We start from the raw sequence: 7,445 nt of genomic DNA on the forward strand, positions 1-7,445 counted from the left end.
ACATTGAAGGAAGCAGGAAGGCAGCCTAACCATACTGGAAGGCAAAGTATCATTCTTATGATGAACTCAGACAAAGAAAACTACTTTCCTTGCTGCCACTGCTGGAAGGAAAAGTTAGGCTGCCATGCATATCCAATATTTCTAGACCTTGATCCAACTCAGAAACTGCCAATCTTTGTAAACAGAGCTACAGAAGATGGTGTTTTGAGTTCAAAATATAAGACATGGCCATGGGTGGAATGATGAGACACAAATGAGTAACTAGGAAACACATAGAAAATATTCAGGGAAATTTAGCAAATAAATACTTAGAATAACCATATACTTGTTATAGGTTGACACTGTCACTGTCTTCAACACAGCAGAAGTGGGCATCTGATCCCCATTACAGATGGCTGTGAGCCACCATGTGGTTGCTGGGAATTGAACTCAGGACCTCTGGATGAGCAGTCAGTGCTCTTAACCACTGAGCCATCTCTCCAGCTCTCACTCCTATCTTTATATGTCTGCAAGCTCCAGGTATAACACAAGTCCTTATGTACATTCAGAGACCATCTTTCAACAACGCTTGCCCCAAAGAAAATAAAATGCAGGTTTCCTCATCCCTTATATTTCTCAGATGGGGGATTTGTTGAGAAAGTATTTACATATTTCCATGAAGAAGGCCCCAATATTTATGTATGGCTAGTGCTCAGGTCACATGGGCAAATAGCCACTGTTCCTGTCGTATGTGCCATTGCCATGTAGTCCATGATATTTATTTACTTGCCTTTTCTTTTTTACCTGAAGCCTGTCTTTGGCTATTTATTTCAACCAAATATACACTCTGTAAAGACACCTCAGACTGTGCACAGGATGGGAAGCCTTTTCCTCACATCGCTATCTTCCATCCAGGAATTGAATGTAAACTCTCTGATGAGAAAGACAAAGTGAGCTGCACGCATGCATTATGCAAGTAGTGCAAGGTTTTTCAGCTGCTGACGTTTTAAAGTCGATATAAATTGGATCGATTAATTTGTACTCCATAACCTAATCACATATGGTTATTACATAGAAATATTAACATAAAATATGTATTTTATACTTACTACATTTTTATATTTTTATTACATCTTAAATTCTGTCTCTTCCCAGTTCATATACAACACACACACACACACACACACACATACACCCACACACATACACACACAAACGCTCGCGTGTGCACACTCTCTTAAAACATCTTGTCTCTCACGTGCACCAAATTCCAGGTTTGTCTCTGCAGTGTAACTCATGTATAGTTCTAGAGCAGACTTGGGAAGAACTTAAATTAATATTTTATAACCTGGTAAAGCAAAGGGGTGATATGTGTACCCCTTGGTGACTTACACTCAGTATTCACACTCTTTGGTAGTCCTACAACATTGTATCTGGGTTGGTCTCTGTAGCTGATAGAATAAAGTCAAGTTTCAGTAAGTCAATGCAGAGACAAGGTAATGAAGGAGTTCTCTGCTACCTTCCTTATAATTGCTTTCAAGAGAACAAGCTGTCATGTGGAAAGGAATACCTATTAAAAAGGCAAGGTGATCCTCCTGCTTCTGCCTCCTGCAGCAAATCCTACTGGCTTGTGCCAACACCACCACCACAACCACCGGGGCCCTTTGAAGACTTGATACCCCAGTGTAGGGGAATGCCAGGGTAGGGATGCAGGAGGGAGACAGTAAGAGGGTGAAGGAGCACCCTCATAGAAGCAGGGGGAGGGGGAATAAATGGGATAGAGGATTTCAGGAGGGGAAACTAGGAAAGGGGATAAGATTTGGAATTTAATTTAAAAAAATACAAGGAAAGAAAGGGGAAAAAAGGCAAGGCGATGAGCAGAGTCCTATCAGTGGCCTCATGGGGGCATCTAAATGGCCTTTGCTAGTCTTCATGGATGGCAGCTCCTACTGACAGCTTAAATGCAACTTCGAGAGACTCTGAGCTAGAACTATCTGGCTAAACTACTCTCATGTTATTAATACCAGCTATCTGAAGCAATCAAGGCTTTGCATAATGTGTTCCATAGCAATCAATAACTGATGCGACATCCAAGAAATTAACTTCAATTGTAGATACATGGAGCGAGTATATTTCTATGGTTACAACCCAAATTTGTTTGTGTAGTGAGACAGAAAGCAATGGACGGAAGCATGGAGGATAGAACCATGCCATGCAAGAAACACAGTAGAAAATGACAAACTCATAGAGCATTAGTGGAATCCACAGAATATCCTTAAACACAGAGATAAACACTCCAAACTGGACTATGTGTCTAAGGCCTCTTTTTTTTCTTTTTTCTTTTTTCTTTTTTTTTTTTTTTTGAGCTGGGGACCGAACCCAGAGCCTTGCGCTCTACCACTAAGCTAAATCCCCAACCCCTAAGGCCTCTTAAAATATAGCAATGCCCCCACCCACCTCATTTTAAAAATGTGTTGATCCTCCCCACGGTCTGTACTTCAGAAATAACTACAATCTAAGCAATGTTGAAGACATTTTAAGGAAGTCATGCCATTGGGCCTAGCATACAAAGTGCTTGATAGAAGCTTCATTAATCTTATTAAATAACATGTCTTCGTCATGCATTGATTAGACATACAAATCATTAATCCCCATAAGGGATTGCAGAGGAATTTAATGTCACTCCAAAACCAGCCTTTTCCTGCCTATGGTTGTCAAGGTAACGAGCATCTTACATTCTAAGCAAACAGACCTTTCAACAAAAGATTTCTGAAGCCACCATAGGTAACATACAGCTGCCCATGCCTCCCTCTTTGTAGAAGAGTTTCCGGGAGAAGCCTCGGGAGGGCTAATCAAGATATTAAATTTACTCACAGACAACCTGTGTCAATGCCTGGTAGCAAGTTGGGGTAAGTAAATAGGATATTCTTCAAGTTTTATCAACTTAGGCGCTAAGGCCTTGAGCACCGAATGGAGCCCCCCCTGGTGTTCGTGCTCAGTATAGCACCCGTGTCCAGCAGTTGCTGAGAAGAAATGACAGGCCTTAAAATGCAAATTACACTTGTGCTTTTATATACAGCACAGTTCTGGTTATACGTGGCATAATTTTAATTGCATAAAGTGAGGGAGCTTGAAACTTTAGATTATGCTTCAAAAATAACCTTTTTAAAGAAGAGGGAATTGAGCATTGATGTAAGAGAGCCTTAAATGAACTGAGGACAAGACAACTTCAACTAGTAGTAATGGAAATGCTTGGGGTTGGGGATTTAGCTCAGTTGTAGAGCGTTTGCTTGCAATCGCAAGGCCCCGGGTTGAGTCTTCTGCTTTGGGGGAAAAAGAAAGGAAATGCTCACATGTCACATTAAGAAGAAAATGTCCTAATATATACACAGAGGGACACTAGAAAATGATCTCTACAGAGTTTCAAAGCTAACGTATATTCTTTAGATAGATACTATCAACAAATAAATGAATTTTCTTGGAAGAATTCATTAATAAGATACAAATGCAGCTCAAATCTCCCTTTCCAATAAACCCATCAAGTTTACTGATTTAATGTTATTTTGCTGCAACTCATAGCCAGAACGTGTGTAGAGTTTAGGATATGATTCAGTAGGTAAAACTGTGTGCCCTGCAAGTATTCATTTTCTCAGTGTGCCCTTACCAGCATATGAGATATGAACGCAGGAAAACCCCCAAAATTTTGTGAGCCAACTGGCTGCCTTAATAAGGAAGTGGAGCAGAGAACCTCTCTCCAAAAAAGGGGAGAGGGACACAGACCAATACCTAAGACTTTTCATCTGATATCCACATGTGCACCATGACATTCACGTGCATTCAACATACACATGCACACCTGCACACAGAGATAGTGAGGAGGGAGACGGAAAGAGACAGAGAGACAGAGAGGGGCAGTTTGCCTCCTTGGGTTTAAGCATTCTATTGTGGATAACACAGTGCTGTCGTTCATATAACGAACATGAATGCATACCCAATTGTCTTTCCCATAAGTGGGGCTGGAAATAATGCAATGTGCTCAAACAAGGTTCTATATCTTAACACAGGTTTGCAAAGAGAAAAATAGCAAAGTGCTCAAAGCCCTTCACTCTAGAGAAAGGTTAATGCAGTTTCAGACAGAGCACTGCACTGTTCAGCACTGCTTCAAACAAGGAGACAGTCATTCTTTTCACAGTGTTTACACATGTCTCAGAATTACCAAAACAGTGTTGATTTTACTCTCATCTTTTTTGTTCATTAAGGAAGGCTTTCTACTTTAAAAAATTCTTCTGGAAAACAGTAATTGTTGTTAAATCATTTTGTGTTTAGCTTCATCAGCTAAGCTTATCTTAATGGCACCTAAGGGCTTTTCTTCTACAAATGCTAAATTAAATTCTTTAATTTTATAGTGTTCAATGGAAATGAAAGATTAGAAGACCATTTAGATGGCTTGGTGGGCAGAGTGCTCACCAACAAGTCTGAGGAACTGATACCCAGAATCCACCTGGTGTAAAGACAAAAAATGACCTCCTGAAAGATGCCTTCTGACCTCTGCACGGATGCTATGGCCCAGTCCACACCTGGTATGCACACGCACACAAAATCAATACATAACTTTTCAAAAGAAAATGGAGTAATTGAACAATCTACGATTATCATCAGCAGGAAATGAAACTTAATAGATATGGAAAGACATGAGAAAAGGAAGGCATCATCTAATCTCACACTCAAGGAAGAAAGAGGAACTTAAGGGGAACCAGAATGCCATTATCTCTCACCTTACAGGCAACTAGGGAACTGCGCACAGTCTCTGTGAGCCACATTGAGGGATATCTCTAAAAGAATGCAAGTATTTTTCTTTGTGCATGACACTTTTCTTGCCTCTGATTTATCTAATCATTGTTTCCCCCCCTTTCTCTCTGTGTGTATGTATAATTTTAGTACATGCTATATTCTAGTCTCAGACTATGAAGAACAATTTTAAAAGAGCCCTAACTTACTCACACATATACATTGTGTGCATATATGGAGGTAATAAGTGATTTCACAGAGTTTTTGATGCAGCAAAGTCAAAGAGAATGAGTGTAAGAGAGCAGGGACTAGAGCTGTGAGTAGGCAGGACAGGTTCTGCTCACAATTACTTCTGCTCAGATTCCTGTTCTGTACCCAGGAACCTGAAGCAGACAATGGTAAGGGATTACAGCATTAATAAAATGGACAACGGAGACTCGAAGAATACAAAACAATAGCCAGAAGAGTGCCAGTGCAGGAGGAGAGAAGGCATGAGGTGCGTTTGAAGCAAAACACAGTTTTGTTCCTGAAGCAAAACAGCTTAGTGGTACCTGTTTGGAATTTTGAGCAGAGTTCCTCCAAAACTTCATTTCATTCTTAGATCTTGCTATTTTTTTTTTTAATTTTTGCGGTCTGTTGATATATATTTTCTCACAGTGATTGAGGAGAAGAGGCTGTTTAATAGTAGCTTCTAATTATTTATCATTAAAGTATCACGGATTCTCACATCACATACTCAACTGTGTACATGGGAGGAAACCAGTGCGCTTTAAATTTAACACCGAGGAGGGAATCATTGTGTTCTCATTGAACCAATGGCATTTCAGTTTGGAAAAGTAGTCATGCTGTAATATTCAGAGCATAGCACATCTGAAACTTCACATAACCATGGTCTCAGGCTTAGTCATTCATCGTATTCCTCTCTAGCTTCTCAGGCTGAAGATCTTTCTTCTCACCGTGAGACACAGGCTTTCTTCAACACAACTTCTGCACTCAACAATTATAATTCCCATTACAGTCATGTTAGAGGCTCCAAACAGTACTAAAAACTGATTACTGACTCTACCTAGCATGTTGTGATTATTTCTCTACCAAACAACAACATGGCTTAATTCTCAACAACCAGAGACATAAGTTTAATATGACCCTCCCTATAGTTGTCTTTTGATAATCTTTTTATACTGCTTCTGTCGTAATCACTCCATGATAGTTGAAACTTTATAGTTTATGTTTACAGCATTAACAAATATTAACATTTCAACATTCTATTTACAGTGTAAAGAGAAAGGTGGAAATAGTTGATATATAAAAATATTCATGTAAACAAAGCAACAAAATTTTACTCATTATGAACCCCATTTCTGCATTACATAATTTTTCATCACATTTTCTATATCCAGATCTAATATCCTAGTTAAGTAATAGTCTTCATTTTTTGTCAAATTTTTGTGTATATTTATATAGGTGCATGTGTTTGTGTGCATGCATGCGAAGGCTAGAAGTTGGTACTAAATGTCTTAGTTGTTTTTTATTTTATGTACTGATGTATATAAAATATACACTTGTACACATAACTCATAATTCACCTAGTCTCATTAACTAAGTTGCTCTGGAGACCCTAGTCTCCAGTTTCCTAAGAGCTGAGATCTCAGACAGGCTGTCACACCCACCTGATATTTACATTTACGTAGGTACTGCAGATCAAAACTCTTGGTGCAAATGCTTTTCTCAGAGGCATCCCCCAATCCCAGATTATGTATTTTGTAAGGCAACCTGCCAATTCCTGCCTGGTCATATGTAAAGGATGGCATGACATGGTTCCTGCCTCTGGAACAGACGCCTCCAAGACTGTTGATGGTTGCTGTGAGTATAAGATTTCCTTTTTTAAAAAAATATCATATATGTATACATATATGATTATTTTTACTTCACATTTGTTCTTTAAGGAATGTCATCTTTGCCAAGGCTAATGACTCTATGCTAATCAGAGACAGAATAAATCCAGAAGGCAAGGGTGTAGCTAATGCAGCAAAATGGTAAAATGCTATGAGCTTTAACACAGACCTCAAGGCTGTGAGGAAAAGTACCAAAAACATGAATTCAAAAATTATATAATTTCTCACTTATGGAAAATATAAGGATACAAAATGAATTATATGAGGAGCTTTGCAGACCTAGGGAAACAAAGGCAGCTGCATTATGATCCACCTTGTCAGAAAGATGCAGAAGCAGACAGAAACAAGGGCAGATACACACAAAGGAAGGCAGATTCCTGAGTTCAAGGTCAGCATGGGACAGAGGGAGTTTAGGACCAGACTCAGGCACAGTAGGAATGGTAATTTTAGGGCAAGATCCCACCCAGCTATCTTATTGTCCCTGCTTGTTAACTCTTTCTAAGAATCAAACGGCTGGGCTCCCGGGATGCTGATCCATGGGATAATCAAAAGGAAAACCTGGGGTTAATGACTGACTTGATATGTAAATTAAAAGGACTTTTGATCTACAGGGGATGAGCTATCCGAGGAGGTTTTAGAATAGTAAGAGAAAGCTATCTCTAGCAGAACAGAATACAGAGAGCAATCTGAAAACCTGTCTGGAGCAGAACATAGGCTGTCAGCTTGGACCCAGAATTTGATTTTAAGTCGTTCGTTTCACTGCTCCCAGGCACCCCTTCTCTC

General features: G+C 39.5%; 1 long non-coding RNA gene across 2 annotated transcripts; it reads left to right on the plus strand.

The window, feature by feature from the left end:
* The first annotated feature begins 2,725 nt into the window (after positions 1 to 2,725).
* Positions 2,726 to 5,263, plus strand: LOC102546952 (uncharacterized). Of its 2 annotated transcripts, XR_015620973.1 has the most exons (3): positions 2,726 to 2,888; positions 4,386 to 4,821; positions 5,147 to 5,263. It is a non-coding gene; the product is annotated as an uncharacterized LOC102546952 (long non-coding RNA). The 2 variants fall into 2 exon arrangements; XR_015620972.1 differs by lacking the exon at positions 5,147 to 5,263 and having other exon boundaries at positions 4,386 to 4,838.
* The last annotated feature ends 2,182 nt before the right edge of the window (positions 5,264 to 7,445 follow it).

Source organism: Rattus norvegicus, chromosome 5, assembly GCF_021556685.1.
Source record: "Rattus norvegicus strain SHRSP/BbbUtx chromosome 5, alternate assembly SHRSP_T2T, whole genome shotgun sequence".
Classification (NCBI taxonomy): domain Eukaryota; kingdom Metazoa; phylum Chordata; class Mammalia; order Rodentia; family Muridae; genus Rattus; species Rattus norvegicus.